We start from the raw sequence: 9,338 nt of genomic DNA, 5'->3' as shown, positions 1-9,338 counted from the left end.
TAAGTAGGAAGGAGAACAGGTAGTAAATCCCCATTTGGCTGATGATGGAACTAAGGCTCAGAGAAGTGAAGTGACCTGCGCAAGGTCACACAGCGGGAGTGGTGGAGCTGGGATTCAAACCCAGGTCCTCTGAATCCCAGGCCCATGCTCTTTCCACTTAAGCCATGCTGCAGGAATTGTGACCTCAATCTATTATAGAAGGGTAATATCGCATCAGTGTATTTGTGTTGTCAGGTTCCATAAAAGGGCAGCTGACTTCAACTCCATCAGGAGAAAAATAGACGTGTGAAACTTCCCTGGTAATACTGCCTAGTGACCTTTAGGTCCCAGCAGTGGATTCTCTGCAGTACTGTGCATACAGTGCTTAATAAAGCAAAGTACTTAATAAAATACTTAAGTATTAAGTGCTTAATAAATACCATCACTACTACTACTACTACTCCCTACTTCCAGCTTCACCCAGTTTCCTTGCCTTCTTTTAAATTCCCCTCCCCATTTCCTCACTTCCTCTGAGTACTCCTGGGACCCCCAAAACACACTCACACCACCCCACCACCACCACCCTCGCCCCCCACAAAGAAGGCTAAGGTAAAGTTGAAACTGTTGTGTTGTAAAGCTGAAATGGTGTAAATTCAGAAACATTTCAAGTGCCGGTCTTCTTAACTTCAGCGGTTTTAAGTTGAGATCTTCCTGTGTTTACATCCCCATAGCCCAAAGAAAGGAAGACTTACGAACCCACCTTTTCATAAAACAAATTGGCTTTTTGTGGGAGAGTATTCTGACCAGAGTTGTGAGATTTCTGGATGTCCAAACACAGAAGGGCTTGCCCACCCTGACCACAAACCTCTGATAAGTATTCTGGTGGGCATGGAGGAAGGAGGCCCATTCACTCCAGTGGCCCAAGGTCAGAAGAGAATAGGACCAGGCCAGGAGGCAGGGACAAAGCTGGCTCTCCCAGACCAGTTGCGGGGCTGTGTGGTCTAGTAAGAAGAACACGGCTCTGCCACTTTCTGGCTATTGAACTTGGTCAAGTCACTAAACGTCTCTGTCATTTCTCTGTAAGCGCTTAGTACAGTGCTCTGCACACAGTAAGCACTCAATAAATACGATTGATTGATTGATTTCCCCATTTTCAAAATGGAAATAAGAAACCTATTCTCTGTCCATCCCTATAGGCCTGTGAGCACCACGTGGAACCAGGACTGTGTCAGAACTGGTTGTCTGATTACCCCAGGGTTTCCTGCAAATAAAACACCATCATTTTGGAAACTGGAAATGAAGCGTAGAGCAGGAATTGAGTCTGAGGGCTTCCAGGTCCCAGGGTGAAGTGGACTGAGAAGCAGCGTGGCTCAGTGGAAAGAGCCCAGGCTTGGGAGCCAGAGGTCATGGGTTCAAACTCCAGCTCTGCCACTTGTCAGCTGTGTGACTTTGGGCAAGTCACTTAACTTCTCTGTGCCTCAGTTACCTTATCTGTAAAATGGGGATTAATAGTGCTTTGCACATAGTAAGCACTTAACAAATGCCATTATTATTATTATTGGCTGTTAAAGGTATAGAGGGGAAGTTGAGGAGAGCAGGAGCTGTGGGAAAGGAGGAATTGAAATTAGGAGGAGAGGGAGGAGGTGGTGATGGAGATGGAGTAGAGGGAAATAACTAAGGTCCGTAACTGTCCCACCCACAGCGTTCCCCAGGAGATAGGGCTGAGGCTCCATGGGGGAAGGCAGGGTGGAATCAGTCAGCCATTCAATCGTATTTATTGAGCACTTAGTGTGTGCAGAGCACTGTACTAAGTGCTTGGGGGAGTACAATACAATAAACACATTCCCTGCCCACAAGGAGATTACAGTCTAGAGGGGGAGGCAGGCATTAATATAGACAAATTACAGTTATGTACAGAAGTGCTGTGGGGCTGGGAGCAGGAATGAATAAATGGAACAATCAATCGTATTTATTGAGCGCTTACTGTGTGCAGAGCACTGTACTAAGCGCTTGGGAAGTACAAGTTGGCAACATATAGAGACAGTCCCTACCCAACAGTGGACTCACAGTCTACAAGGGGAAGACAGAAAACAAAACCAAACATACTAACAAAATAAAATAAACAGAATAGATATGTACAAGTTAAATAAATAAATAAATAAATAAATAAATAAATAAATAAATAGAGTAATAAATATGTACAAACATATATACATATATACAGGTGCTGTGGGGAAGGGAAGGAGGTAAGATGGGGGGATGGAGAGGGGGACGAGGGGGAGAGGAAGGAAGGGGCTCAGTCTGGGAAGGCCTCCTGGAGGAGGTGAGCTCTCAGTAGGGCCTTGAAGGGAGGAAGAGAGCTAGCTTGGCGGATGGGCAGAGGGAGGGCATTCCAGGCCCAGAAAGGGTGGATCTTGGCAATGTTGCGGAGCTGAGACCGGCAGGTTTTGGTGACGGCTTGGATGTGAGGGGTGAATGAGAGAGCGGAGTCGAGGATGACACCAAAGTTGCGGGCTTGTGAGACGGGAAGGATGGTAGTGCCGTCAACAGAGATGGGAAAGTCAGGGAGAGGGCAGGGTTTGGGAGGGAAGACAAGGAGTTCAGTCTTGGACATGGAACGTCAGAGCGACGTAGAAGGGATTGGGAAAAAAGGAAAGAAGGGCTTAGGGAAAGCCTCTTGGAGAAGATGTGCCTTCAGTAAGGCTTTGAAGGGGGAAGAGAGTCGGTGACTGCCAGATAGGAGGAGAGAGGGAGTTCCAGGCTAGAGGCAGGTCGTGGGTGAGAGTTTGGTGGCGAGATGGGAGAGATTGAGATAACAGTGAGAAGGTTAACACTAGAGGAGCACAGTGTGCCAGTTGGGTTGTAGTAGGAGAGTAGCGTGGAGGGGGCAAGGTGATTGAGTGTTTTAAAGACAATGGTGAGCAGTTTCTGTTTGGTGTGGAGGTGAATGGGCAATCACTGCAGGTTCTTGAGGAGTGGGGAAACATGGCCTGAATCGGAATGAAAGGGTGAAAGGTACTTTCCTGCAGCTTCTCGGGGGGCCTCCAGATTGGGATTGATTAGAGAAGCAGGGTGGCTCAGTGGTTAGAGCATGGGCTTTGGAGTCAGTGGTCATGGGTTCAAATCCCGGCTCCGCCAGTTGTCAGCTGTGTGACTTTGGACAAGTCACTTAACTTCTCTGTGCCTCAGTTACCTCATCTGTAAAATGGGGATTGACTGTGAGCCCTCTGTGGGACAACCTGACCACTCTGTAGCCTCCCCAGCGCTTAGAACAGTGCTTTGCACATAGTAAGCGCTTAATAAATGCCATCATTATTATTATTATTATTGGGACTGAACCAGGCTTCCCTGTCATCATCAACTATGATCTTCATTGGTATTTATCAAGTCCTCCCTGCCCCAACCACTCACACCATAAGGATGCCAGACCATTCCCAAGACTGTCCTGGGACAGAACCAACGTCTGTCCAGCCCAGTAGTCCGGCTCTGAGAGGAGCACCAAGATACTTGAAGCAACTGTATGCTGGTTGCCTCCCCACTCATCTTCACGGTTTGGGGTGGACCATCCAACCCCCTTCACCCTCCCCCCTCCCCTCCTCATCCCTGACTCTCCCTCCCATGAACCAGCATGGACACTCATCCATGGCTCTTTCCAAATCACTCTTGAGCCTGCCAGTGTTGCCAGCGGCCCACACACAGTAGGAATGATTTCCGAAATCTCGCCACCTGGCCAGAAGTGTCCTTTAATTCATTTTAAACCTGCCACTAAGCTCCCCAGCTCTACCCAGCTGCTTTCCCTGAATGTCTAATTCAGGCATTCGACCCCTAGACCCTTCTTTTCCCTTCCCCGTTCCTCTGTAGTGCAGTTGTCTCCAATCAGACCCACGGCTGGAGTCCCTTTTGACAGCACGAGGAAGTCACACCCCAGCATTCCAACCTGCCAGGGGTGATGGGAATCAGCATGGCTCAGTGGAAAGAGCCATTGGAGTCAGAGGTCACGGGTTCAAATTCTGGCTCTGCCAATTGTCAGCTGTGTGACTTTGGGCAAGTCACTTAACTTCTCTGGGCCTCAGTTACCTCATCCGTAAAATGGGGATTAAGACTGTGAGCCCCCCATGAGACAACCTGGTCACCTTGTAACCTCCCCAGCACTTATAACAGTGCTTTGCCCTTAGTAAATGCTTAATAAATGCCATTATTATTACCTGATTGGTCACATCCTTTCTCTCCAGCCACTCGAGGACAGCTCTCTGGCTGAAAGCCAGGAGTCCTGCTCAGTCTCCCAGTGGGCAGATGTTGTCCTTGTCCCATCTGAGCCAGCAGCCACGGATGGAAGAAAGGAAAGAACAGGGTGCAGGGGGCTGGACGATAAGACACCGGAGGAATTTCATCACCATCCCATCACCCCATCTTGCCTTCCTCTCCTCTTCCCTAGATTATTGGAAAGAGGGGATCGTGGGGTGCTGGAGGAGTCGGGGCCACCTAATCAATCAGTCAGTGGTATTTATCGAGCTCTTACTATGTGCAGAACACTGTGCGCTTGGGAGAGTACTAAACAACATAATTAACAGACACGTTCCCTGCCCATATCGAGCTGGCAGTCTACATTGGGTGGGGCAATCATTAAAATCAATTACAGATAGGGGGAATAGTAGAGAAGCAGTGTGGCTCAGTGGAAAGAGCACGGGCTTGGCGTCAGAAATCATGGGTTCTAATTCTGGCTCTGCCACATGTCTGCTGTGTAACCTTGGGCAAGTCACTTAACTTCTCTGAGCCTCAGTTACCTCATCTGTAAAATGGGGATTAAGACTATGAGCCCTGCGTGGGCAACCTGATCACCTTTGATCCCCCCAGCACTTGGAACAGTGCTTTACACATAGTAAGCGCTTGATCTTCTAGACTGTGAGCCCACTGTTGGGTAGGGACTGTCTCTATATGTTGCCAACTTGTACTTCCCAAGCGCTTAGTACAGTGCTCTGCACACAGTCAGCGTTCAATAAATATGATTGATTGATTGATCATCATTATTATTATTATTAGAGAATAAGGCTAGGGACATAAGTGCTTGGGACAGGAGTGGCAAGTGTTTGACAACTGTTGGCCAATCCTCATTCTGGGCTGAGCCACCAAACCAGGTGTTCTATGCACTTGGATCTGTGACCTTTGGGCATTTGATATTTGCCCCACAGCACTTATGCATCTATCTATATATAAATTACATGTATATATATAAAGATATATTTTATCATTTATTCATATCAATGTCTGTCTTCCCCTCTAGACTGTCAGCTCCTTGTGGGCATAGGATATGTCTACCAACTCTATTGCATTGGTCTTTCCCAAGTGCATAGTACAGTGCTCGGCACACAGTAAGCACTCAGTACCATTATGGATGATGATGATGACCTAATCACCTTGTATCCCTCCAGCGCTTAGAACAGTGCTTTGCACATAGTAAGCGCTTAACAAATACCATCATCATCATCATCATCATTATGATGTGTCATTCATTCTTTCATTTGTATTTATCGAGAGCTTACTTTGTGCAGAGCACTGTACTAAGCGTTTGAGAGAGCACAGTACAACAATAAACAAATTCCCTGCCCATAACGAGCTTACAGGCTAGAAGTGCAAGGAGACGGACATTAATATAAATAAATAAATTACAGGTATGTAACTAAGTGCTGAAGACCTGGGAGGGGGAAAGAAGAAAGGGAGCAAGTCAGGGCAACTCAAAAGGGAGTGGGAGAAGAGGAAAGAGGGGGGGCTTCGTTAGGGAAGGGTTCCTGGAGGAAATGTGCCTTCACTAAGGCTTTGAAGGCAGAGAGAGTAATTGTCTAACGGATTTGAGGAAGGAGGGCGTTCCAGGACAGAGGCAGGATGTGGGCGAGGGGTCAGCGGCAAGACAGGCAAGATTGAGGCACAGTGAGAAGGTTAGCATTGGAGGAGCAAAGTGTGCAGGCTGGATCACAGTAGGAGAGAAGTGAGGTGAGGTAGGAGGGGGCAAGGTGATGGACTGCTTTACAGCCACTGGTGAGGAGTTTTTCTTTCATATAGAGATGGACAACCACTGGAGTTTTTTTGAGAAGTGGGGTGACATGTCATGAACGTTTTGTAGAAAAATGATCAGGGCAGCAGAGTAAAGAATGGATTGGAGAGGGGAGAGGCAGGAGGCTGGGAGGTCAGCAAGAAAACTGATGCAGTAATCCCAGAGGGACAGGATGAGTGATTGTATTAGCAATGGCAGTTGGGATGGAGAGGAAATGGAGGATTTTAGTGATGTTGTGAAGGTGGGACCAACAAGATATAGAAATAAATTGAATATGTGGGTTAAATGAGAGAAGGAGTCAAGGATAATGCTAAGGTTATGGGCTTGTGAGGCAGGAGGTATGGTGGTGCCGTCTACTGTGATGGGAAAGTGACAGGGAGGACAGGGTTTGGGTGGGAAGATAAAAAGGTCTGTTTTGGACATGTTAGGCATGAGGATATGGGAGGACATCCAAGTAGAGATGTCTTGAAGACAAGAGGAAATGTGAGGCTGCAGAAAGGGACAGAGATCAGGGCTGGAGATGTAGATTTTGGGTATCGTCCACATAAAGGTGGTAGTTGAAACCATGGTAGTGAATGAATTCTCCAAGGAAATGGGTGTAGATGGAGAATAGAAGAGGACCCAGAACTGAACCTTGAGGGACCTCCACAGTTAGGGGGTGAGAGGAGGAGGAGGAGCTTGCAAAGGAGACTGAGAATGAATGAATGAATGGCCAGAGAGATGAGAATCAGGAGAGGACAGAGTCAGTGAAGCCAAGGTTTGATAATGTTTCCAGAAGAAGGGGGTAGTCCACAGTGTCGAAAGCAGATGTGAAGTCAAGGGGGATTAGGATGGAGTAGAAGCTGTTGGATTTGGCAAGAAGTAGATCATCGGTGACCTCTGAGAGGGTGGTTTCGGAGGAGTCAAGGAGACGGAAGCCAGATTGGAGGGGGTCATGGAGAGAATTGGAGAAGAATTTGAGACTGCGAGTGTAGACAACTTGCTGAAGGAGTTTGGAGAGGAATGGTAGGAGGGAGATGGGATGTTAACTGGAGGGAGCCGTGGGGTGTTTTAGGATAGGGGAGACATGGGCATGTTTGAAAGCAGTGGGGAAGAGGCCATTGGAGAGCAAGTTGTTGAAGATGGCTGTTAGGAAAGAAGGGAGGGGGCATGAGTTTTGATAAAGTGCTAAGGAATGGGATTGGATGCACAGGTGGAGGGGGTGGATATTGAGAGGAGGCAGGTGATCTCCTCTAGAGGTACTGCTGGGAAGGATGGGAGAGTTGAAGAGGAAGCCGGAAGAGGGAGGGACTGAGGAGGAGCAGGAGATATTTTACTGAGCTCACGCCTGATAGTGTCAATTTTTTAATAAAGTAGGTGGCCAGGTCATGGGGGACAAGGTATGGGGAAGCCAGGGGGACAGGGGGCCTGAGGAGGGAGTTAAATGCCTGGAATGACTGGAGAGGGTGATGGGCAAGGGGGTGAGTAAAGGTGGAGGAATAATTTTTCCAGGCAGAGGAGAGGGCAGAGTTAAACCATTCAAGGATAAGCTTGAAATGGACTGTAGGCTCGATATTTAGCTTTCCACCAGCAGCGCTCTGCGGCTCAAGCACGAGAGCAAAGGAGGAGGAATGTGCAAGTGATCCAGGGCTCTGGGTTAGTGGTCCAAGATCAACGAAGGGGTAGGGGAATGAGTGAGTTGAGTTCAGTAGAGGGTGGTGTTGAAAGTGTCTATTTGGTCATCGAAGGAGGGAAGTTTGGGTATGGAGGCTAAATGGGACATGACAAGTTGAGAAAATTGGATGGGGTCCAAAGATTGGAGTTCTCTGTGGGGGAATAGTACAGATTCATGGGGAGGAGGTGTGTGGGAGAGGAGGCAAGTGATGAGGTTGTGGTCAGAGGGATTTCAGAGTTGGGGAGGGTAGAGAAGTGCAGTATTTAGAGATGATGAGATGGAGTGTGTGTCCAAGTTGGTGAGTGGGAGAGGTGGGGTGGGCCAGGAGGTCAGGGAAGTTGAGGAGTGATAGAAGGTGGGCAGCAGAAGGGTCATCAGGAACATAAATGTGGATTTTGAAGTCCCCAAGGATCAATGTGGGCTTGGAGAAGGAGAGAGTAAGTGTGAGAAAGGGATCAAAACGGTTAAAGAAGTTGGAGGTGGGACCTGGGAGGTGGTAGATCATAGCTACTAGTCTCTGGAAGCGATGGTATGGGCTTCAGAGGAAGGGAAAGAAAGGGATGAGGGAGGTGGAATGGTGTGAAAGTGGCACTCGGGGGCAAGAAGGAAGCCAGTGAGTCTAGGAAAGGTGAGTGGGAGTAGAAGAAGAGTCCCCCTCTGGAAGAGAGAGCAGCAGGGGAGACAGGGTCATCTGGGGAGAGCCAGGTTTCCTTGATGGTGGGGAGGACAGTGACTGAATCAGGAACAGGTCAAGGAGGAAGGGAAGCTTCCCTTTGATAGAGTGGGGGTTCCACAGGCCACACTTTTGTGCGGGGGGTAGTGGAACTGTGGAGGTTTTGGATGGGAGTGAGTTGATGCGGGGGGAGGGAGGGACACGAGGGGTGGCGCTGGAACAGGAGGTCAGGGATAGGGCAGGGAGGAGGGGTGGAGGGAGAAGTTGGGTGGTGGAGGGAGGAGGTGGAGGAGGTGTGGTGGGAGAGAAGGATTGACAGGAGGAGGGGATGGAGAGGCTGTGGTGGGGTCCATGAGGTAAACGACAGCAATAACTTATTCTGGTGACACCCAGAGGAGACGGTTGAATTGTCCTTGGGGTATTGGAGTGGAGAGTCCAGTGTTTAGGTTGAATTGTCTTTGGGGCCTTGGGAGTGAAAAGGCCTGCGAATAGGATTAAACAGCCTGGGGTCGGCAGAGTAGGTATGAAGGCAGGCAGCTTTTGAAAGGTAATAATATATTAACCTGGGCTTTAGCCACCTGGGAGTTAGGAAGCCAAACCCGACCTGACTGCAGGGAAAGAGGAAGGATGAAGAAAAGGGCCACTTCTAGGCTGCAGCAGATTGGTAAAGATTGTCCCAGTATAGATTGTCCTATAATCCAGGCAGGCGGGCAGATGGTAGGCAATGGGTCCTGGTAGGGCTGAGGCCGCTTGGTGGAGAGATCTCAGTGTCTTGGAGCAAGTCTCTGTCCAGGGTGGTGTTTGATGGTCCACGCTGGTTTGTGTCCCCTGGGGAGTAATAATATAATATTAATAATGATAGCATTTGTTAAGCACTTACTATGTGCGAAGCACTGTTCTAAGCGCTGGGGGGGATACAAGGTGATCAGGTTGTCCCCTCGTGGGGCTCACAGTCTTAATTCCCATTTTACAGATGAGGTAGC

Source organism: Tachyglossus aculeatus, chromosome 6 (assembly GCF_015852505.1).
Source record: "Tachyglossus aculeatus isolate mTacAcu1 chromosome 6, mTacAcu1.pri, whole genome shotgun sequence".
Classification (NCBI taxonomy): Eukaryota; Metazoa; Chordata; class Mammalia; order Monotremata; family Tachyglossidae; genus Tachyglossus; species Tachyglossus aculeatus.
The sequence above is the reverse complement of the archived record's forward strand: the minus strand, read 5'-3'. Positions refer to the sequence as shown.